Below are 24,769 nucleotides of genomic sequence, written 5' to 3' on the forward strand. Positions count from 1 at the left end.
TAGTGGACCCCAGTGGCTGTGGTGAAAGAACTGTTGGCTTCCCTGTTGGGCTCAAGGCTCCCCCCTCTCTGTCCCACGGCAGGCCCACCGTGGCCCAGTATCATTGCAGCGAGCGCATATCTTCTTGAGGGGGACGCACCCTTAGCTCACCTAACTTTAACACCACTCACTGGGCCCGAACTTTGAAAAGCTGAACATTACTGTTGTACACTGTCCTAGGCAGTGCAAGCTATGACCTGGCTACTCTAAACCATGAGTGTCCTCGCCTCGTAGCCTAAGTTTTCTAGTATCCTCTCTTTGCAACCGTTTGTTCATCAGCTGATTTTCAGACCTATTTGATATTATCGAGATTGGTATTAATACATGTGGGCAGAACGGCAGTGGCAGCCCCCACTGCAGCTGCAATCCCCTCTGAGTCTAAATGTTTATGTTTTGGCCCCATTTGGGCGATTTCCCCTGCGCTGCCGAGTTGGGAATGGAGTGCAGTTGTTCAAGTTAAGGGTGGGCATCTACACACTGCTGGTTGGGTCAGGGCGGTGAGGGCGGGGGGTGAAGAAGTTTGGGCAGGTTATATACAAAATGGCGGAGAGGTTAAGACTGGTTCTAAAGGGTGGCACTCTTGTGCCGATGCAGCACACACGGCGGAAATCAGTGGCGGTTACTTTACTGGGGATGTTCCGTAGGTTGGTAATATGGCGGTCAAACTGATGTCATGGAATGTTCGAGGGCTGACAAATTTCACAAAGTCTCGTAGGATCGCGATCTATGCACAAAGGCATGGGGTCAAGGTCCTCCTATTACAGGAGACGCACGCTCTGAAACACTTATTGTCCAACATAGCATATACCTGGGGTCTCAATAGATACTATACTCAATACTCCACTCAAGCTAGGGGAGTCCTGACCCTTATCCATAAGTCATTAAACTTCATACTCTGCACGTCCCACATTGACACGGAAAGCAGATATGTGATTCTACACTGTACCTTAGCTCATGAGGAATGCTTGCTGGTCAACTTATACGTGCCCAATACTGACTCCCCTGTGTTTTTTGACAATGTGACCGCCATCCTAATGAGATATCTAGATATCCCCATCATATGGGGGGGGGACATGAATCTGATACTCGATAATGTCCTAGACAGAACAACAACCACTCGCAGAGCCACAACGCGTGCGGCCAGGCAACTCCTCATACACATGGACTCTCTAAATTTACACGATATATGGAGGACACTCCACCCCCAGGAAAGGGACTATACTTTCCATTCAACGGTACATGATAGTTCCTCACGAATTGATTTGTTCCTTTTGTCTGACAACTTAGTGGGTAGAGTCTCAGATGTCAGGATCCTTGCACGCACGTTATCTGACCATTCCCCTGTGCTACTACAGATTCAGCTCGGCAACATAAGGCCATCACGACCCGCCTGGCGCTTTAAGTCTGTCGCCCTGGCTGACATTGTCTTCAAAGCTGAGATATTAGCAGACATTACCACATTCTTTGTAAAAAACAGTGGCGAAGACACACTTGAAGAGGTCATATGGGAGGCATTTAAGGTTTACATCAGGGGGATGTGCATCTCTAGGGAAGCAGGTGTCCTGAAAGCTATAAGGCAAGCCCTAAATAATTCTGAAACTAAGCTCAAAGCCCAAGAACGGGAATATCTCGCCACTCTGGACCCTAGCAGGGATCAGAGCTGAGCTGGAACAGTTCGAGTCACATGCCATTAGAGAGGTGCAATACCATGCTCGTCCTGTTGCTGCCCGTAGATATGGAGAGGGGGACAGACCGGGTAGAACCCTGGCCAGGCTGGTGCGAGCGGAGGGTGGTAAGACCCAAATTGATTGCATTATGGACGAGCAGGGACTGAGGCACTGGTCTGACCAATCCATTCTTGACACATTTGCTAGCTTGTATGCCAATTTATATGGTCCCCAGCCTGAACACTCAGCCCAGGACTTGGACGACCTACTGGAAAACATCCCAATGACTCTTATTTCCCAGGACACCAGAGAACGTCTTGAAGCCCCGTTCACCCTGGATGAGATAGTCCAGGTGATTTCGGACCTTCCCAAAAACAAGGCTCCTGGCCCGGATGGGCTCACCTCTGAGTTCTACCAGGAGCACATGGCCGCACTGGCACCAGCGCTACACGGGGTCTGGACCGAGGCGCTTCGATTGCACCCCCCCCTCCTTAAGGGAAGCCTTAATAACAGTCCTCCCCAAACCTGGAAAACCCCCGGAGGAGTGCGAGTCCTATAGGCCCCTATCCCTCATTAATACTGACATGAAAATCTTTGCCAAGGTAATCGCAAACAGATTTCTCCCCTTCATGTCCCACATGGTCCATGCGGACCAGAGTGGGTTCATTCCCGGTCGGTCCACGGCACTCAACATCCGCCGCCTATTTAATGTGATTTCCAGAATTGGCCCAAACGCTTGTGCTGTAGCGGTAACTATAGATTCCCAAAAGACTTTTGATATGGTCTCATGCCAATACTTGTGGGCTGTTCTGGAGAAAATGGGTGTAGGCCTAAATATGGTCTCTTACATAAAGCTCTTATATACGGGTCCGCTAGCTAGGGTCCTTGTAAACTCTGTTCCCTCCTCTCTCTTCACGCTACACCGTGGTACGCACCAGGGATGCCCATTCTCCCCCCTCCTCTTTGCGCTCGCCATCGAACCCATGGCTGACCATGTTAGAGGGCGTCACATCAATAAAGGTATTCGGTTAATTGACACACCAGAAATCATCTCACTTTACGTGGATGACGTGCTCTTGTATATCAGAAACCCCTCCACATATCTGGACCCGATCATCCGTGACATTACCAAAATAGGCACGTACTCCGGTTTCATGATAAACTATTCTAAATCTGAAATTTTCCCTCTCACTGTAGCAACTCAACACCCAACATGTGAGTACCCCCTACGCTGGTCCCCGGAGGGAGTTAGGTATCTCGGGGTTCAGGTGTCACTAACCAAATCTTCCCTACTAACGGACAATTATGAGGCTGTAGCTCAGCTCATCATTTCCAAGTTTTCCAAGTGGCGCAATCTACCGCTATCCCTGGCGGGCAGATTCTCTCTAATAAAGATGATAGTGGTCCCCAAGCTCCTCTACGTCTTCACTAACGTACCAGTCTGGCCCGGGAAGCAATACTTTAAGAGACTCCACTCCGAGTGCGCCCAATTTCTCTGGCACTCGGGGTCGGTCCGCAAGAAGTGGCAGCACATGACCTTACCATATGATAAAGCGGGGTTTGCAGCCCCAGACTCACGTCTGTACTGGAACGCGGCGCAGGCCCAACACGCCTCTCATTGGTACGCATTTCAGAATCCGCCTCCGCATGTAAAACTTGAGAAATTGGCGGGAGGTGGGACCAACATCATGACCCTATTGTTGCACCGCACATTCCAAACAGACGCCCAGGCAGACCCGGTGGCCACCACGATCAGGACTTGAACTGCTATTCTGTATTCTGAACAGGAGCGACACCCGTACTATAAGTGGCTTCCCATGTGGCAATTTCCCGGACTCCCCCCCCCACACACGACCAGCACCTCTCACGGCACTGGGAGAATCTCTGCTATCGAGCACTAGCTGACCTCTTCCCTGATGGTATGTTTGTCACCCCTCAAACATGGCGACCAGAACACTCCAACTCCCTGCTCGAAATGTTACAGTACTACAGGCTCAGAGCTGCGGTTCGTGCTATGTGGCCCTCATACGCAGACGAGCCCCCAGAATCACCCGAACTCCGATATATAGCAAACTCCGCGGCTCGGAGGGTGTGATATCCAATTTGTATAAAATGCAGCTGGAAAAAACAGTGCTTTTGTCCCTCAAACCACGTGAAGCATGGGCTAGGGAGCTTGGAACGGAAATAACCGATGGACTGTGGGGTAAAATGTGCGCACATACGCGTATGGTCTCCCTTAGCGTCAGATTCCGCTGCATACAATTCAAGCTCCTCAACAGGCTCTACTACACACCGTATAGAATGGCAAAATTCACAGGTACCCTGACGCAAACATGCCCTAAATGCAAATCTTCAGAGGCAGATCACATACACATGTCCTGGTCCTGCCCTGCAATCAACACATTCTGGGTGGCTGTGACGGAGGCACTCTCCGAAATAATAGGTTCCCCGGTGGATATGGACCCACTTGCCCTGTTGTTTTTTATCTGGGAGGGGGAGAATGCAAGGAAAATGTCTAAATTCTTAAATGTGAGCGCCATTGTTGCTAAAAGATGTATATTGCAGAGTTGGAAGCGCCACAACCCCCCCCCACCCTCATGATGTGGCCCAAAGCACCCACCTGGATACAAATGTGCGAAGAGGAATACATTGGATCCTTGCCACCCACATCATGCCCCCAAAAACGTGTGGTCAGAATTCTGCAGCTACCTGAACAATAGAGACGAAGTGGAGTGGAGTTCTACCCCTCCACTAATACGGCCCACTACGCCATGAACATTGTAACTCTCCTTCTTTTCGTTCTGTTTGTGCCACTCCAAGACACTAATCGTCCTCTTCCTGAGAAGTTATGTCCAGCCGTGGTGTGCTGCCTTTTTGTGGTGCGATATTGATTGATTATTGCCATGTAATCTGTACTGTGCCTGTCTTAACTTTCTGCCAATAAACAAAAGTTTAAAGAGATAGATTAGGAAGTCTTCTATACATTCGGGCGTACCTTTCCATACCCCAAAGATATCATCTATGTACCGTACCCATATAGACAGGTAGTTCCGCCACGCAGGATGATCCAATATGTGCTCTCTTTCAAAGTTGTGCGTAAAACAATTTGCCTTTGTGGGGGCCATAATACATCATAGCGTGCTCATCATCACATCATACACATATTGCATCCAGAACGGTCTCACCTAATTCCGTTGCCTGTGCCAGCTTACCCCTGTTCAACAAGCGGGCACCTCGGTCACGGAGGATCAGTGTGTTGAGAAAATCAGCTGGCGGGTGAAAGCTGTGCTTGCAAGAAACCTCTGTCCACCTAATGCAGTGCGCCCCACGTCCTTCGCCCTGCACTGCTTGTCCCCAGACAGTGGTACACTGTCCAACTGGATCCTATCTGAGACAAAGTCCGATCTAGGGATGCCATTTTGTGGGAAATAATCCATTCATAATGCCCGTTCGTGGACACACACCAAGAGAATGAGACACTGGCACAGTGCTATTTGGATTCAAAGGTTTCTTTATTCAGAATGCGCTTAAACAGAGAGCAAAACGACAGCAAATGCTTCGTCCATACCTCTGCCTTCTGTCACAAAGTCTTCATATATATACACATTGACCAGCAGGATTACATGCCACATGGTTACCATAAAAAGGAGCACAGTGAACATAATACGCACGGGACCTATTCTTAGCAAGTCAGCCACCTGGTTTGTCACTTCTCAGTTTGGAATGTTCATCGGCAAGCTAGGCCAACATAATTAGCCTACCAAGTGGATTCCTGTTCCTATTTTACCTGCATGCTGAAAGAACTGCTTGTTTATTTAAGTAATTGCACATATGCTTGAGCTAGATTCACAAACAGCCCTTTGAACATCAGTTCTTTCACCACCTTTTAAAACTAAGGAACCCTCAACTATGCACATAAGTGAGTGGCAAAACAGTAGAGTCAGTAATATCTATGGCCATAATGTCCTTAATGGCATTTTCCTGCATTGTGAAAGCATTTGTGGTGGCAACAGAAGTGGTTGACAGTTTGAGGCACACAATTATTGTGTGACAGATTGCACGAAGGCAGTTGATACATAAACATATGAGAAATACTATTGCTAATACTACCATGACAAACGATAGCAACTTGCAACCAAAAGAAGTGAGCATAGACCACAGCGAACCACCTATATCCAGTCTGCCAGTAGGGACATGAGTTTGGTCAGCAATGCTCTGAACAAAAGTATTTCTCTCTATGATCCTTTCTTTATGATACTGCTGGGTTGGAGACAGATTGGCATTGGAAACACTGATTACTGTACCAAACAGGGATGTTGCTACGTAATATTCCAGTAATAACCACCCACCTACCCCACAAACAATCAGTCCTAACAGTACTGCATATACAAACCCCTTGGAACAATGCCATTTTATTTTTTATTCTCTGACAGAAGCATAGAGATGCACGGACCCTCTATGGAGTGAAATAACCATACACTCATGGTTTGGCATAGCTTGTGTATGGAGCAGAACAAAACAGCAAAACGAAATTCCAACAAGACAAGTTTTGCAGAGCTTAATTGCTCCTTGGAGTGTCTCTTTGTGTTATTGCACCCCTAAGTAGTCCATTAAATTTGGCAGTCTTGACCGCCTGGCAACTGTCCCTCGCGGAAAGGGATTCCTTATAGTTTCTTTGGTCGTAGATTAAGCCTTGGCCCCGTCACTGTTCCAGCAATGTCTTTGGGGCTAGCGACAATGATGAGAGTGTCAAATGTCTCAGCGGAAGGGGTGCTTGCAGCACCGGACACAGCAGGCAATGGTGTGGGTAAGAGAGAAGATGATGCTCACTTTATATGTGAAGCTTGGACCCAATGCTTCTGGCCATGACATTTCACAGCCATCCGAGTGGCAAGCAATACCTGCACCGGCCCTTTCCACCTGGGCTGCAGAACTGATGCTCACTGAAAGTTCTTTGTAAATACCCAATCACCAGCCTGAATGCCGTGTCCTGGCCCCTCCAGTGGTGTTACTAGACAATCAGCAACCTGTTTGCGGAAAATTGACCTGTTTTTAGTTAACTCTTTACAGTAGTTGTATAATAAAGCATAGGGTACATTTTTCAGTATCTTTGGATGTGGCAGGTCCCATACATTTGCTGGACGGCCCATGACTACTTCATAAGGTGACAATCCAACACCTGAGTGCATAACAGTTCTCATGGCAAATAATGCTAGTGGGAGTGCGTCTACCCATCCTAGGGCACTGCTAGCACATATGTTGGGCAGCTTATTCTTTAAAGTGGAGTATGTTCTCTCCACCATTCCTACTGCTTGGCGATGATGAATTGAATGGAAGTGTTGCTGTATGCTTAAAGCTTTACACACAAATTCCATTGTGGTATTAACAAAATGCACACCAATGTCGCTCCAGACAGTGTGTGGCAGTCCAGATCGGGGTAAAAACTCATTTACAAGCATTTTAGCAGTACTTAATGCAGTATTGTCTTTTTATGGGGAATGCATCTACCCATTTGCTAAACATGCATACTATCACTAACAAATATTTTTTTCCTTGACAGGAGGGCAGTTCAATAAAAAATAAATTTGTAACGCTTCAAAGGGATATTCAGGTGGCCAGAAATGTCCTTTTTGGTCTTCCTCACTCTTCACAATGTTATAGGACGCACATACTAAAAAGGTTTTACAAAAAGCAACCCTGGCTGGTCTTAGATTAGCGTTACTCTGCACTGTAGTGAGAAACTTGTACATTCCCTCTGCACCTACATGGGGCGGGCGATGAGCATAGGACAACAATAAAGGCAAATACGTAAGTGGTAATTTCAATTTTCCCTCAGATACATAAAGACCCAAATATCCTTTTTCTAAGAATGAGAGACATAGCACAAATCAAGTTAAAAAAAATCAGTGCAAGTTAAAATTCGACACAATATTTTAGTGATTAAAAAGCAGTTTCCTTTTATGTATAAACAAATCTTAGCAAAAATGTCAAAAAGATTTCTGATTTTTATATACATACATGATATAGTCAATGATATGGGAAGTTAAAATGCATCATACAAATTAATGAAAGGGAGGGGGCATACAAATCTAATGATTTGATAAATCTCGCCACAGCAAGCCTATCTTTGCTTTAGAGATGGCAAGACACTGAGACCAAATAAGATTATCTGCCCCCAGTAGACCCAGAGTGTTGAATCTACCTAAATAGATGTCCCTAGGACCTTTCAGAGCAACGCAGTCTAAAAAGAAATGGCGTGTAGATTCAGTTACCCCAGGAGTGTGACAGAAACTGCATGAAAGGTCCGAGTCACTAATCTCCTTCCTTCTATGGAGGACTTCCTTAGTAGATAGGAGATTCCATCGAAGCTTGAGGAGAAGAGAGTGATAGTGGCCGTTAGGGAATTGAGTCAAAATAAAAGACAGGCAGCCTCTCTTCTTATGGTCAAATTGTAGGTCACTGAGAGAAGGGTAAGAATGCAGTTTTTCCAGCGTGTTATTCCAGTCACAACTGAAAAGACATTCCTTAACTTTATTAGGGTTAGTTAACAGGGTATCCCTATCAGTGGAAAGATCTAATAGCGTCTTGTCGCAGAGGTCACGCAATCTTGTAAGATATACATTTCGGTCTAGGGATCCCTGCGGGAAGAGCGTATTACCCACATCAACATAGAGGGTATCGTGTTTAGGAGAGAGCAGGGCACAAAATAGTGTTAGAACTCTACAAAGGATTCTAGCTTGCAGAGAAACTAAGCCTAGTTCATATCTTATGGCCACTATTGGGACACAATTAGGCAGTTTCATAACTTTTCTCCAATAGATACCCTCAAGGGTGTCCCAAAAGGTCAGGAGAACTAGGTAATGCAATTCTATTCCATATATTAGTTTTGGGATCACCTTTCCCTTGAAGAAATCTACAATAGGTTTAAAGGAGAACAGGCCAAATTTATTGTCTAACTTAATAGATTGAGAAATAAGCGGGAGTATTTTATGTCTAAGGGAGCGTCTTAATTCAATGGCCGATGGTTGGGCCAGAATAAGGAATCCCAAATAGACAATTTTATGTGCTCTGATGATGTTTTCCCCACCAATTTTCCACACTTTATTGTTCCCTTTTCTCCCCCTTGAGAAAACCATTGTTCGGGTTTTCCTCGGGTTGATTTTTAACCTGTTAAGAATGGCATATTCTTCAAATTTGCAGATAAGCCTCTGCAGGCCGACTTTAGTGTGGTCAAAGAAAAGAAAACAGTCGGCATATGCCAACCATGAGAGCCTGAGATCCCCCAATTTTGCATTCACCATGCCTGTATTTCCAAGAACTTCCCCTACGCCTGCCAAATAGAGGATAAAAAGGCATGTGGCTAATGAACAGCCCTGTCTGACCCCAATACGAGTCCTTATCCTTCTAGAGAGCGTTCCTTCAAGATCGATCCTAATATGGCCCCCCGAGTTTTCATACTTTGCCATGATTAGAGTGAGAAGACCTGCCGGGATCCCCCACTTAGATAGTTTCCCCCAGAGTCTTGACCTAATTACCAGATCGAATGCATTTGACAGATCGATTGAAGCAACATAGAGAGAACCATCATATTTTCCCCAGGTTGAACTTTGTAGGGCAGTTAAGATAATGCCATTGAGATTGGTTGAATGGCCAACCCTGAAGCCTGTTTGTTGCTTCGGGAGGATATGATTTTCCTTAATCCAGACATTAAGGTGGGAGAGAAGCATGGAGGCAAAAAGCTTACAGTCCGCATCGATAAGAGAGATTGCTCTATAATTCTTGACCAGAGTTCGTTGGCCTCTCTTAAAGATGGGGACAATGTGTGCGGTCTGCCACCTGGTTGGAACCTTATCAGAATTGAGAATGTCTTGGAATAGCAGACACAAGAGTATAGCCCAAACTTCTGGTTCCGCTTTCAATGTATTATTTGTTAAACCATTAGGCCCCGGGGCCCTTGATTTCTTAGCTTTGGCAATAAGGGCAGGTATTGTCTCATAGTCAATGACGGGCTCCCAGGTATCATTTGGAACATTCTCCCCCATTTTACAAAGTTCTAGCCCCTCTCCCCCTGTACCAAAAAGTTTGGTGTAATGCTCTACCCATTGAACCTCTGGGATAGCATTCAGCTGGTCAACCACCGCCACGTCATCTTGCCTACAAAGAATAGCCCAGAATGCCCAAAGATCTCTTTTGACAAGTACTCTAAGCATATGCTCCGCATCATTTAGTAGCAAACTAGATTTTCTTGATTTGCAGTAATTTTCATATTTTTGGCGGTTATCTTTGATTTTTGTTTTTTTATTATCCCGATCAGTATCAAGAAGTTGAACCTCTCTGATAAGTTTCCGAGTATAGGCCTTTTCATTGGCTAACTCCTGATCACACCTATGAGAATGGGATTTTTTAGGGATACCCTTCCTAAGAGAACCAGAGATACTGCTGTGGAGAGCATTGAGAAAGCTATCAAAGTATAGGGTGTTAAATACTGCTAGTTTCCAAGAGAAAGAAGTATGATTAAACAAAGAAATCAGTTTACAGTTAAGGAGATTGATATTGGCAGGTGACCAGTGTACCCCTGTCCCTTGTCCCACAGTTTTAAGAAGGTGTGGCCCCCCAGCGGGCAAAAACCTCATGGGAAAAGGAGAAAGAAATGTAACCAACAGTGAACCATGGTCACTCCATGGGTTGAAGGAAACCTCAACCTCAGACGAAAGAGAAGACAGAGAGTGATCTACATAGACATAGTCTATAGTAGACATTGACTGACCTCTATGCCATGTAGGGCAGGGTGGGAGAGTAGCATCATAAGAACCGTTGAGACATGTTAGAGAAACCGAGCCCAAAGCGAGATTCCAGAGTCTACTCCATACATATTTCTGGCCTCGCCGATTGTCATCCTCCAAAGCCAAACCCAGGTTGTCATAGTTGGCCTCGGACGAAATAGAGCAGTCAGAGTTAAAATCACCAGCCAAAATCAGTTTCCCCCTGGAATGTAAAGATCTCCATGCAAGCACCATATCCACTCTCCAACAATGGCTCAAGGGCAGCAATGCCCTTGTGCCAATATACATTAATCAAGAGAAGGTTAACCAGTCTATCAAGGGAAGTGACCTCAAGAGCCAAAATACCAAATGGTGTGTCCGCAAGGACCTTGTTCCTGAAGCATGGATGTCGAATCCATCTACAACGGGAGGAGAGAGCAACCAGGTTTCCTGTAGAAAGAAACAGTGTGAAGCACTGATCATAAGGACTGTGTCAGTATTCGTGAAGAGATGAGTATTTCCCCTGGAATTCCAGGAAAGAAAAATGAATGTATTCGGGACCAAAACATTAATAGGTGTAGCAGAACACTTAGGAGGATGCTCGTTTCCACAGACCTGAGGTAACCTGGGCCCAGTTTCTTGCGTTTCCATTAAATCTGGGCGTAAAGTGCCTCCGTTGGTGCTGTGGGGCTCTTTCCGGGTGATACACCATTGTAAGGTTTCCCCTATACTCTTCACCCCCTCAATATTTACTGGGAGGCTGATTGAATTGTAACAGGTTTGCTTCAAAACCAAGCTGCATTAGACCTTCCTTTTGGCCCATTATTAATTCTAATACCACGCTTGATTTCAGAATAATATTGCTCATGTCTACGCGTCCTTGAATGGGAAAGAAAATCGTTTCCATATCGTAACTAGAGATGAGTGAAAGAGAAAGAAGTTAATGGAAGATTTTTAATATATTTCCGCGGTTGAGACAAATAGGCATGTCTTGACCCCAAAGGCTAGTAAGCTGCAGGATGTCCAAAGAATCCTTAGCCTCCGCTGAATGAGGTAGAGAATCAGTTATACTTTTTGTAAATTGACTTAAAGAGTCGCCTTCCAGTTCAGTACCCCAGGCACCCCTTAATATAGTCCTATTTTGGGTTGCATGTGGTCCCAAAGGAAATCTTGCATACAGATTGGAGAATTCCTATTTTGAAAGGGTTCAGGCCCGATGTAAGAGCCTTCATGAGCATTGAATGAGCCTCCATTTGGCAGTTTAGGGAGAGCAGAGTTAAGGGAGTTGGGAACGTAGAGACCCCCCCACAGGTTAAATCCTGTAACACGCTCCCCGGTTATAGACTCTGTGTTGGTCAAATCAAGATGACAGGATGGATAGCCATCTATAGAGGAAGAAGAAATAATAGGGGCCCTATCCTGAGATTAACCTGTAATAGGATTAAGAACCACCCCAGTTAGTGAATTTGTGCTAAGGAGTTCCTGAAATAGTTGTTTCACCATGTCAAGGTTAACCAAATTCGCCGATATCGGAGTGATAGTAGACTCAGGGTAGGTAAAATCTGAGCTAGATGAGGAATTGCATGAGATAGTTGGAGGTACTGCATCCAAAGAGGATGCCATCGGCTTGCATAAGGTTTGGGTGGTCAATATAACTGGAGCAATGTTAGTCATAGGCTCCAGTTGAGGTGAAACTATTTTTGGATGGCAGGTGACAAGAGTTTCCTCAGCCCGTCCAATGTTGCCCATCACCACAGGAGGGATATTATCCTTTGGCATAGGACTAACTGCCGAAGGATCGGACTGACTAGGTACAACTGGACTAATAGGTAGTGAGGTTAGTCCGGCAGAAACAGCAGCCGCGTTAGAGATAGCAGTCACAGGTCCCGCTGGTTCCACCGGATTCTTAGTCCCCTTAGAAGGGGTAGGGTTTGTTGCACACACAGGAGCACTTGCCAAAAAAGATTTTTAAAGAATTGATTAGTAAAAGAACTTATTTTTTTCATATTCTTCTGATTTTTAGTTTTCTTTATTTGTTGGCTATGTTTTTTTTACCTGTATGAGCAAAGGCCTTTAAGTGTACCGTTTCTTTTGTGAGGTCAATGAAGTCAAGAGGCTTCTCCAGAATAAGATCAGATTTAGAATCAAGAGAGGGGGCGACATTGTCTCCCTTCAGTGATTCAACCATTTCTAATGTAGTAGGTTCAGAAGGTAATCCCGGAGAAGTGAAGCTAGGAGAATTGACGATCAACCCCTCTTGGGCTTTCTCCACTAGGGGTTTAGTAATCTCTTTTATGGAGGTGATAGGAGGTTTTACGTCTGGGGCATGGTCCACTTGGACGCCCTCAACGTTCATGGGGGGAATCAAAGAAGGTTGATCACCAAAGCCCCTGTCCGAGCAAAGAGGGTCAGTAGTACCTGAGACCCTATTAAGGGCCTCCCCCGGGAGACTATCTTTATCCACATTAAGGACTTTTTTAGCCAGAGGCCCTTCCAAAATAGGTTGGCTTGGGAGAATAGAGCCTGGGGACTGTTTTGTTATTGGGGGATGATCTTCCTTAATAATTTTAGCCAGCTCTTCAAATCTGTCTAGTCCTTCTAGCCTATTATAGATTTCAGAGAGTAAGAGAGAGTGTGACGTAACCTCAGACCATATATTGTCATAGAGACTCACAAAGGAACTAAGAACCATATTAAATGTAGAGAGTGTAGGTTGAGTTAATTTTATTCTGTCATCCGCCTCTTTAAGGTATGATGCATAATACACTGGCTAACATGATCCTTTTGTATATCTGGGAGTAAGCCCCTTTCTCTAAGCCAATTTTGCTTCTCTGTATACTCATCAATAAAATTTGTGACTTCAGAAGGAGAGCCCACATAGGAGGCATCACAAGTTTGCTGGGTTACATTGTTTGTGTTAGTGGGATTAGGATCCAACTGACTCTCAGCTATTGCCTTATCTGCACATTCTATAATACTAATGTCGTCAATATCATTATCTACAGGGTCTTCAGTATCTAACTTCTTTGCTACATCTGCCAAATGCGTATGGTCCAGGGTTGCCACTGTTAAAACTGAATGCGGAGGTTTGATGAGGGTTCTAGTGGCAGTCCTTTTTCCAAAGAAGTTAGAGATTGTTTTCCCTTGGATAGGTTTACCCTGAATACCTGTGTTAGATTTTATTTTAGGGGTATAAATGGGGGGGTTTGTGAGTGGAGTTTTAAACACTATGGATTTGTCATGATGCCTACCCCCCGAGCATCAGGACCAAGCCCATCAGCTCCGGGAGCAGGCATCCAGACACTTATTAAAACCCCAACAGCCCCGGCTGGGGGCTGTTTGGGTTCAGTCCTGGCGCCTTAGGCGCCAGGCTCATGGACTTTACTTACCTAATGCAGAACATGCTGCAAGTGAGTCCAAGCCATCGTGAGGCCTGGATGGGACTATTTTATTACAGGGACTATTTTTTACTCAGGCGTGGTTCTGGGGAACTTCTTACCTGGAACTACTTTGGAGGCTATTTAAACCATGCCCGAACAGCAGCACGCGCTTTGCGTTATTCTACATCCAGCAGCGTAACGCTCACCGTGCCTGCAGCCAGCATCCAGTTTTCTGCCACGCCTGCCTCGAATCTGGAGCTCCTAAAACCAAGAGGAAAGAAAAGGACAAGGTTAGAAAATGAACTATTTTCGAATTCCTCACCTGATTCCGGATCCATCTCGCCTCCGGACCTGGAAAGAACATCATTTCAGTATGCGTCACATCTCCAGCTGCAGCGCCGCGCCTTACTCACCAGTCCTCGCAGCATCTTCCGATTCGACTCTGCCTCCATCATTTCTTCGCCGAACTCTGGCACCTGGGGGACAAAAGAAAAACAACAAGGTGAGCCGAGAAAACCAACAAATATAACTCTTATCACCATAGACTTACCTGATTTAGCACGGGAGGCATTATTCTATAACTCTCCACATCTTCATGTGCCGCACCGGCAAAGAGAGAGAAAACAACACGTTAAACACGTGCAACATTTACCGGACAGCATCGGGTAATACAGACTCTTACCTGAGCGCCACCAGTTACCACAAGAGCATCTTCTCACGAACTCAGCTGCAAGACAAGGAAGGAAGGGGGGACAAGAGTGAACATCGGACATATTGAACTCTATGAACTTGATACTTACTGGTCCTAGCCAGGAACCTCAGAGTCAATACTCTCCCACGCCTTCAAACCAGTGAAGTAACTGGCATCAACGCGCCCCTGCAATCCATGCAGGATGGAGAGCTCATCTTTCAAGAGTATAAGGTGAGATTGCTGAAAGGGCACTTCAGAGTGATAAGTGGGGAGGACTGTGGGGGGTGCCATCACTTGAATCCACGGTGGCTAAATCCATCCCTCCACTTGCAGGAGAATACTTCTACGGGTCAAGCAGACAAGATTCGGAGGGCCAGTCCAGTCAGTCATCTCTGCACTACGCATCACATTGGTGGAGACCGCAGCCGTCCGGGTCCGACCGACGCCCCTGTGGGAGCCAGGTGAGCATAACAGGATTTCACTGTAGGAGTGTTGGCAGTGCCAGCAGAGGTAGCAGAGAGATTAACATGAATAGAGGAAGTATGGTTAATTGTCATGATCTCTGCTTCCAAAAGGTCAGGGTTTTCCCAACTCCCTTGGAAGCAGATTCATAACCCAGGTTCCGAGTGCCAACCAGTCCCAATAGGGACCTTTTGGACCCAGTCCTGGCGCCAGTGGCACCAGGCTCATAAATATGCCCAGTCCCAGCGCTGGAAGCGCCGGGCTCATAATGCTTGGGTGGACTTACCTGCAGCAGACCATGCTGCTTACTTGCCTGCCAGTTGAGCCTCTGATCCTCTTCTGTTTGGAACTACTTTTCCTGTTGGGTGTGGCAGGAGCCACTCCCTAGGTTCAGAACACTGGAACTCTTCTGGAAAGCAGGAACTCTTTTCTTACCTAGGCGTGGCTGTGGAAGGGGACACCTAAGCACTACAGGAGGCTATTTAAACCACACCCGATGGATGAATCTTGCTTTGCATTATTCTGCATCCTCTGCAGCAGAACGCTCATCGTGTCTTCTGCATCTGATCCTGGGCCTAAGGAAAAAGGCTTACCATCCCGAATCTAGTCTTCAGCAACACCTATAAAGACAAGAAAGAACAGGTTAGCATCACCGTCTTCAGTGACAGCTCTTCACTTACCTGGGCCATCGGCTGTCACCAACGCCTCGCGCTGCATTCTGAAAGACAAAGGCTTACCTACTATTCGTGCGCTCCGGAGGTCTTCACACTGTATTCCGGCATCTGAAAGACAAAAGCTTACCAACTCTTCGCACGCTCCGGAGGCCTTCGGCGCTGCATCCCGCATCTGAAAGACAAAACAAGGTGCGTTTAAAGACATTGGGGAACTTTAATACTCACGTGCCATTACTCCTTTCCACATCTAACCCAGTGGGTATTCCGGCACCCTGCAGCCGCTCCGAACTTGTACCTGCAAAATAAAAAGACAGTTAGAGCGCATCGTGAAGCAGGCAACAAGCGCTTACTTACGTGCTTCCAGGCGCTTCTATTCATCACACGGGCTCCATCTTCAACTCACTTCAGCCCGTCATCCACCATCGCCGGAACCCTGCAAAACAAGAGACATCATTACTAAAGACTTTAAAGACATTAGAATGACTCGAAACTTACCGTTCGTGCAGTAAACGACGGACAGCAGTCCTCTGAAGTCAAGAGGCCAGCTCCCCTTATCCAGTGAAGAAACTGGTTACAGCACCCTGCCCCGAGGCAGATGGAGAGCACGGCGTTCACTTACCTAAGGTGAGAGCGTTAACCTTCGGGGTTCTACAGGAGAAGAGAAAGGGAAGAAGAGAGAGACATTCAATAACCCAGTTAATTAATCCCATATTTTCTATCTGCAGACATCTTACCCTTCGAGTCAAACATACAGTGCACAGAGGTCCAGCCCAAAGAGCCAGCCGTGTGTTACCCATCACCTTTGAAGATACGGTATACACCCAGTCAAGACCGGCGCCTCTACGGGAATCAGGTGAGCGTTACATTAATCCCCCCTAACCGAGGAAGATAACTCTGGTGGAAGATTGCTGGGAGAAATACCATAGTTCCTGTTGCCCTCTGATGGGGGGAAGTTGTTGAGCAATAACCTCTTTAGACAGGACAGGAGATTCACTAGCATTCGCAACAGAGTCATGCAGCAATGAGACAGGTAGAGGTAGCCTAGGTTGTGGTAGGACGAGGGTTGGGTGTGCAGTGTTCACCATACTATTATTCAGGTGATCAATGTGCGCCCTTGCCCTTAGTAAGCTACCACCTTCCTCCAAATTCGAAGCTATAGTGGCTGCTAGGCGTTCTTCCTGTGCATCTATGGAAATATCTTGTTTTCCAGTGAAGACGCAGCTGTTATTGGCTGGAGTGCGTGGGATAATACCCATCATATTAAATAAATCAGTCCTATCTTGTGAGTGGATTTTGGCAAGGGCCATACGTTTCTGAAGAGCAGGATCCTCTGAGCTATCTACTAATGTAAATTGTTTTTTGCCCAGAGAAACAGAGATAGGGTTCACTGATGGGATACAGTCTATTAGAGTAGGAGAAAGAGCCACCCCAGCAGGAGGAGTAGAATCAAAGGAAACCTCCATAGCTGCCTGGCTCCTAAGTCCCTTAGATGTCATCCAAACGAGTGAAGAACCCGCAGGGGCAAAAGGCAGGGAACAGGAGGGATAACAGCAGAGTAGCTCTATGAATGATAGAGTGCGGAAACTCCTAGACTTAATGTTAAAATAGGTATCACGAGCAGGAAATATCACAAATAATAAGACCTGTAGAATAGCAGACACTATTTTTTTAAAATGCACTGAATACAAGGAGTAGCTTAAACACATCAAACACTAACCCAAGTACACTTTTTAAGAGAATACACATAGATATGGATCTCTTTCTAAAATCGGGATGATGGGGAATAAATGTGTCATCAGGTATGTCCTTTTATTATTTTGAACAAATGCTCATAACCTGATCAATAGTCCCATAAGTCGACATAAGACTGGAGGAGCACCTCGTCTCAGGGTAAGGAACGCCCGACAGCTTGAGCAGCTGCCAGAGTCCGACTCTCCGCCCCTACCCTAAAGACAGGTTGAAATGAGGCAAATGAAGTAGCAGGGAAGAACCTTCGTCTGGTTTACTCATGGAGCCGTTGCACAGTCACAGGTCACAGCCTAACAGCAAAACAGAAGCTCCAGCCCTTACTGCCTCCAGGGCTTAACGCTGCAAGGGTGATTGGGCCGGCAATAAATGGAGCTTCAAAGTCACGTGATCCGTCACATGACCGCAGTTAAGTCCGCCTCTTCCAGGATGTGAAAATGCCCCAGCAAGAGCTTTGCTCGCAGTGCTAGGGACACGTGGAGTGCTGCAGGGGAAGGTGAGCGTTTGGCCAGCAGTGCGCTCCTTTCAGAAAGTAGAAAACACGCCGCTCGGGCGGTTTGGCCGGCAATAAATGGAGCTTCAAAGTCACGTGATCCGCCACGTGACCGGAGTTAAGTCCGCCTCCTCCAGGAAGCGAAAATACCCCAGTAAGAGCTTTGCTCGGAGTGCTAGGGACACGTGGAGTATGTGGAGTGCTGCAGGGGAAGCTGAGCGTTTGACCAGCAGTGCACTCCTTTCAGAAAGTAGAAAACACCAAGATATTTAAATTCAAACATCCTAGAAAGGCAGTTAAGAACTATGCCTGTAATCTGGACCAGCTGCGAGTAGGACTGTATCAGAACTGACTTATCTGGGTGCAACACTCAGTTCTTTCCCAACGGAAGGTAGTCTGTTGCAATCAATTGAGCGAAAATTGGTAAAGTTGGGAGCTCAAATGAAGAAAATCAAATCCCAATATTGTAAATTCTCTATATTTCCACTTGTTAGATTCTACATTGGCAAGGTAGTCCCGATACTCCTGTTTGGCTTGGACTACAATTCTTTAGCCATGGATATTGGGTGGGACAGAATTGAAGCCAAGTTGTGGAAACAAACCCTAGGTCTACCGTATTGTGTCCAAATAAACGCCCTATGATATGAGCTAGGCCTGTCATCGTTTAGATCTTGGTTGGAGTGGAAGTGGATGACACTTTATAGATTAGTACTAGTTCCATCTAAGAATTCGCTCTTTGACGTAGTTACACATGAGATGCTTCTTGGCAAAAATGGGTTCTTACTTAAATTTAAGCAAAGATGTTCCGAAATCTTGGCCAGACCCGAGTGTGATGTTGACCTTCTCCTCCAGAATCCAGTAAGGGGGAAGGAAAAGATGAAGCAGTTAGACTGGATAGACACTATAGACAGTATGAGGAAGGCTAAGAGATCTGCCTCCTTAACATCGATTGATAAGCGTCTGTCTGTAGTGCCTGTCTATCTATCAAAGTCCCCAGAACCATCCTTTAGAATATCTATTTTGAGATTTTGATTAAATCTGCTTCCCACCCGGGAGATACTGGCAATCAGATATGGGGTGGGCAATACAGTACCAACCTGTGATAAATGTGATGGTAATGAGGTCCAGACGACCAAACATTTACTATCTAAATGCCCGGGTACTTGGAGTCTGAGGGTTAGAAGATTTGGCAGGTTTGTTTATCACGAATCCTGGTTGAACACTGATGAATTCTGGGGGGGACTATCCTCAGGTCATGAGTCTGGTCTCTCAATAGAGGTCATTAGAACCTTAAGGGAACTCAGATTGATCAGTGATGGAGATCGATAGGGGAGAGAGGGAAACTTTCAGATCCCTGGTATGGTTTATGCTCAGTTTGATTTCTGTTATTTTTTTAATATGTTGCTGTGATTTCCGAGGGCTTTCTTGTTTTTATCTCTGTTTGGTGTGCTTTTTCTCTCTCCTTCTTTTTAGGGCCCTTTTGCGGCAACAATCACCTCTCTCTCTTTTTATTTTCTTCCTTTTTCTTTCTTTTTTTTCAGTGGTTATGTCCTCACCTTATTTGAATAAGGGAACATGTTTTGCCATAATTGTTTTCGTTGATTTAATTGTATTGCTCTGTTTTTTATTACTTGGTATGTGTTTAAAGTCAAATTTTGGCTATTGCACAATAAAAATAAAAAAAGAAGCTCAGCTGAGTGCCATAGCTTCTGATCACAGTGCAGAAGGAGGTGGGGCTGCTCCCACTGGCAGAACTGGAAGTTCTGTCGCTGCAGTGGTTCATGGGACAAATGAGGATTTGGATGATGTGATGTCTAATGTTTCCTCTGCCAGTGCTGATGGTTAGGCCATGCTTGAATTCAAGAAGCAAGAACTGCTGTTTAGGCAGAATGAACTTGAATTTAACATGGCCAAGCTAAAGATAGAGCAGGCAGAAAAACAGAAAGACAGGGATCACCAGTTGGAACTGGCCAAGCTTCAGGTTGCCAATGGATCCAAGGGTCCTGGACATGGGTCTGGGTCCTCCTCTCATCCAAGGTTTCCTAAGGATCTGCTCAGTGTGTATGAGGAAAAGAATGACATTATGGACTGGTTGAATACTTTTGAGTATGCATGTGAAGTTCAAAAGGTTGACAATGCTGATGAAATTGCCTGGTTAATTAGCAGACTGCCCCATTCTGGCTGCAGTGCCATTATGGAAATTTCAAAAGCTGGGAGAGCAGATTTTGTAATGTTGAAGCAAACTCTCATCTTAAAGTTTGGAAAGAATCCTGCTCAATACTTAAACAGATTCAGAGAGTACAAAAAGAAAGAAGGAAGTACTTGAGAATCTTATGTAACTGAATCCTTAAAAAACTTGACTGGCTGGGTTGAAGGTTATAAGGTCTCCACCTTTGAAGGTATGATATGTCTTATCATGCTAGGACATATTTTTGCATCTTCTTCCCCTGAGCTTAAGCAGCATCTGGCAGATTGAAAGGAGTTAGATCCAAAGCAGCTTGCCTTAGCAGAAGATATGTGGGTGTCACAGAGAGTGTCCCATAAGGACAAAACACATCCTGGTAAGCAGGAATAGGGGGAAAAGTCCAAAGATAAGGAGGGTGGGGAATCTGATAAAACTTCCTCCCAGAAGGGCCACACAAATAAAAATAAGGGTAGGTCACAAGAGAACTTACAGGGTAGTGGAGGTCAGCCTCCAAACAGAACTCTGGTTATAATAAGCCTCCCTATGTAAATAGACCCAGTGGATCTTGTTTTGCTTGTGGAGCAACTGACCATGTGAAGGGGTCCCCAGATGTAAGGTCAAAACCTTGGGGGTCTACTCTGCTAATCGGCCTTCTCCTCCTATGAGGGAAGAAGATATTATAGGGGCATCCTTCTCCTCAGATACCTTCTCCAGTGGGATAGTCTCTGAGGTAGTTTTAGCTTCCCTGGGTTCCTGGAAGTCTAAAGTCTCAGAGGCTTATGCTAGGATTCCAGATAATACCAAGCACTACTTTAAAGACAGTGGGCCTCATTACGAGGTGGGCGCAAAGGGATACCGGGCACCGTTAAGGACATCGGTGCCGGTAATTCCTTTGCGCCCTATTCCGAGGTCCCTTAGCGGGAGCCGCAAAGGGACCAGGGAGCAAATAACGGTACTGCCCCCTCTGGGGGCTCAAATGGGAATGGGGATTGCCCTTTTCAATGGGGATTTAGCGGTCCCTCCAAGGTCGGAATGGACCGGTAAATCTCCATTGAACCAGGGCAGACTCGGTACCGGTATGGGAGGTAGTCATGGCGCAAATAGCACCATGATTACCTCCATACTCGGAATGAGGCCCAGTGTGCTGATCAATGGAGTAGATACTCCAGCTCTTAGGGATAGTGAGTGTAGTCGAAGTGTAGTGGATTCTACCTTGGTAGACCCCGAGGAAGTTGCCAGAGCTGCTCTGTTACCCACTAAGTTGGCTCATGGCCCACCCCTCATGTTCCCAGTTATACTTGTAACTCTTACTTTGAATGGTACAGCAGTTAGGATTCCAGTGAGCATCAAAGAGAAAGTCCCAGGAAAGGTCTTACTGGGAAATTATCTCAGAGCTTTAGGGCTTGTGGGAGATACAACTGAAAGACCCTGCACAAGGTCTCAAACAAGGGCAGCACTGGACAAGACCAATGCAATGCCCAAGCCAAAGGGGAAACCCAAGGCTAAAGGAGTAAGACAAAAAAAAAGAAGGAAAGAAAATATTCCCCCTAACTCACCTACCACTGAGGTGGAGGTAGTTGGTCAGACATCAGAACCTGACGAGGTAGAAGTGTTGTCTGACGTATTTGATCCAAATGACCATCCTGAACTAAAAGATTTGTTAGTAGAAGGTGGTCCTGACAGAGAAGAATTCAGTAAAGGCCAACGTTAGTGCCCATCTCTGGAAGGCCTAAGGAGACAGGCCTGCTCCCAGCTTGAGGGTGAACCTCCTGGGAAGCACAGGATTTATTGGGAAGGCAGGCTCCTGTATAACGAGCCTACATAGTCTACAGAAGGATACCATAGGAGGTTTGTGGTTCCCCTTGCTGTAAGACCCTTCCTCCTGCAGCTGGCGCATGACGTTCTCACCTTGCTGGTCACCTTGGAATCAAGAGAACCAAGCAAAGGTTATCCATGCACTTCTACTGGCCCAAGATGGGGGTGCAAGTAGAAAGTCACTTCAGGAGTTGTGCCACCTGCCAGTTATCTGGTAAAAGTGGCTCAACAATCCGAGCTCCATTGGTACCACTCCCATTTGTGGGGGTACCATTTGAGAGGGTAGGGATCGACATTGTTGGTCCCCTTGACCCCAAACATCCTCAGGCAATAGGTTTATCCTGGTGCTGGTCGACCATGCCACCATATATCCTGAGGCCATCCCATTGAAAACTGTGACTGCCAAGTCAGCTGCAAAAGCCTTACTGGGAATATTTACTAGGGTTGGCTTCCCCAAAGAAGTTGTGTCTTATAAGGGCAGCAACTTTATGTCCATGTATATGCAGGCCATGTACTTGGAATGTGATGTCACCCATATGTTTTCATCCTCATACCACCCACAAACTAATGGTCTAGTTGAAAGGTTTAACAGGACCTTGAAAAGTATGATTGGGGCTCTGGAAGAACCTCAAAGATGAAAATGGGATCTTCTGTTACCGTGCTTACTGTTTGCCTACAGAGAGGTACCACAAGAGGGTGTTGGCCTCAGCCCTTTTGAACTTCTTTTTGGTCACCCTATAAGGGGACGCTTGGCCATAGTCAAGGAGGGATGGGAGATGCCCACTCCCCCCATTACTACCAACGTAGTGGACTATGTGCTAGGGCTCATAAAAAGGATGGTAATCCTGATGGGCCTGGCTAGTGAACAATTTAAAGCGGGGCAAGCTCTGGTGAAACATTGGCATGACCAGAAGGCTTCCCTCATCAATTTCACACCTGGTCAGCAAGTCCTGATCATGAATCCTATAAGGCCTACAGCTTTACAGGACAAATGGTCAGGCCCTTACACAGTGGTGGAGTCACTGGGTGAGGTCAACTAATTAGTGGAAGGGCTGGACAGGCTCCAAATGTGTTCCATGTAAATAGACTGAAGGCTTTCATCCCAAGAGTTTAAATCGCTGCACTGCTGCTGGCTTCAGATGTTGAGGAAGAGGAGCCAGAACCTCTCCCTGACCTGTTCCAAAGCAGTCCTTCAGACAGCTCCATTGAGGTTGTCCAAGTGGCCCCTCACCTGACTTCTGGTCAGCAGTCTGAGGTGAAAGGTTTGCTTAGGCAATTTCCCCCTTGTTTTCACAGTCCCCTGGTTTGAGACCTTGGTGCAAACATGACATTGACACAGGAGACAGTGTACCTACCAAAAGTACGGGATACAGAATGTCAGACAAAGTAAGATCTTTCATTAAGACAGAGGTCAACAAAATGTTGCATCTTGGGGTGATTGAACCCTCCAGTAGTCCTTGGTCCAGCTCAGTGGTTTTGGTTCCAAGAGCAGGTACTTCTGAGTAGAGGTTATGTGTGGATTACAAGGCTCTGAATGCTGTTGCAAAGACAGATGCACACCCCTTGCCTAGAACAGATGAGCTGGTGGATACTTTGGGTGCCTCCAAGTACCTCAGCACATTTGACCTCAATGCAGGCTTTTGGCAAATAGCCCTTGCAGAACATGCCAAGGAGAAGATAGCTTTCTCAACACCAGAGGGTTTTTACCAGTTCAGGGTAATGCCTTTTGGGTTGAAGAATGCACCTGCCGCTTTCCAGAGGCTTGTGAATCATGTGTTGAATGGGTTTGATGAATTCTGTCTTGCATATCTGGATGATATAGCAGTTTTCAGTGCTACCTGGGAAGACCATGTGAAACACCTTGGGATTGTGTTACAGGATCTTCAGAAGGCCCACTTGACCATAAAGGCAGTAAGTGCCAGATTGGACAAGGATCAGTGGTCTACCTTGGACATGAAGTAGGTGGAGGGAAGATACAGCCTCTACCCACTAAGGTACAAGCAGTACAAGACTGGCCAACCCCCACCACTCGGACCCAAGTGAGAGCCTTTTTAGGACTCACTGTGTACTACAGGAATTTCATGGAAGCACTATGGTACCATAGCTGCCCCCCTGACTGCTCTCACAACTCCAAAGAAATCCAAGAGGGTAACTTGGTCGGAAGAGTGTGGGAAGGCCTTCAATGGCTTAAAAGACTCCTTGTGCCAGGCCCCTGTTCTCAGTGCCCCTGATTACCAAAGGCCCTTTATTGTGCAGACAGATGCCTCTGACACTGGGATAGGAGCTGTACTATCACAAGTAGATGAGAAGGGTAAAGAATACCCTGGCTTTATTTGTCGCCAGTTTAAGGACAGGGAACTCAGATGGTCCACAGTAGAGAAAGAGTGTTTCTCTGTTGTGTGGGCCCTAAGGAAGCTGAGGCCCTAGCTCTTTGGGACCCACTTCACTGTGCAAACTGACCATAAGCCCTTAAAGTGGCTAATAAACATGAAGGGAGAGAATCCAAAGTTGCTTAAGTGGTCCATAAGTCTGCAAGCCTTTGAATTCACTATTGAGCATAGGCCAGGTGTCCAACATAGCAATGCTGATGGGTTGCCCAGAATGTTTAACCGACCTGAACAAGAAACTCCTCCAGGGGTGTACTAGTTCCCCCTGTCCTTAGTCTGGGAGGGGCGAGTGTTAGGAACGATTTCATAATTGTATGTAATTTTCCCTCCTTGTGTACACCCACAAACTTTTTGCTTCTGTTTAGACACCATAGACTGACTTTGCCAGGAAAGCACAGCCTGCAGCTGCACTCCGCTGGGCTTTCGCTCACTTTTAATGGGGAAACTGACATGCCCTTAAGACAGTCA

The sequence above is a fragment of the Ambystoma mexicanum genome, chromosome 11 (genome assembly GCF_040938575.1).
Source record: "Ambystoma mexicanum isolate Mex_15411 chromosome 11, UKY_AmexF1_1, whole genome shotgun sequence".
Classification (NCBI taxonomy): domain Eukaryota; kingdom Metazoa; phylum Chordata; class Amphibia; order Caudata; family Ambystomatidae; genus Ambystoma; species Ambystoma mexicanum.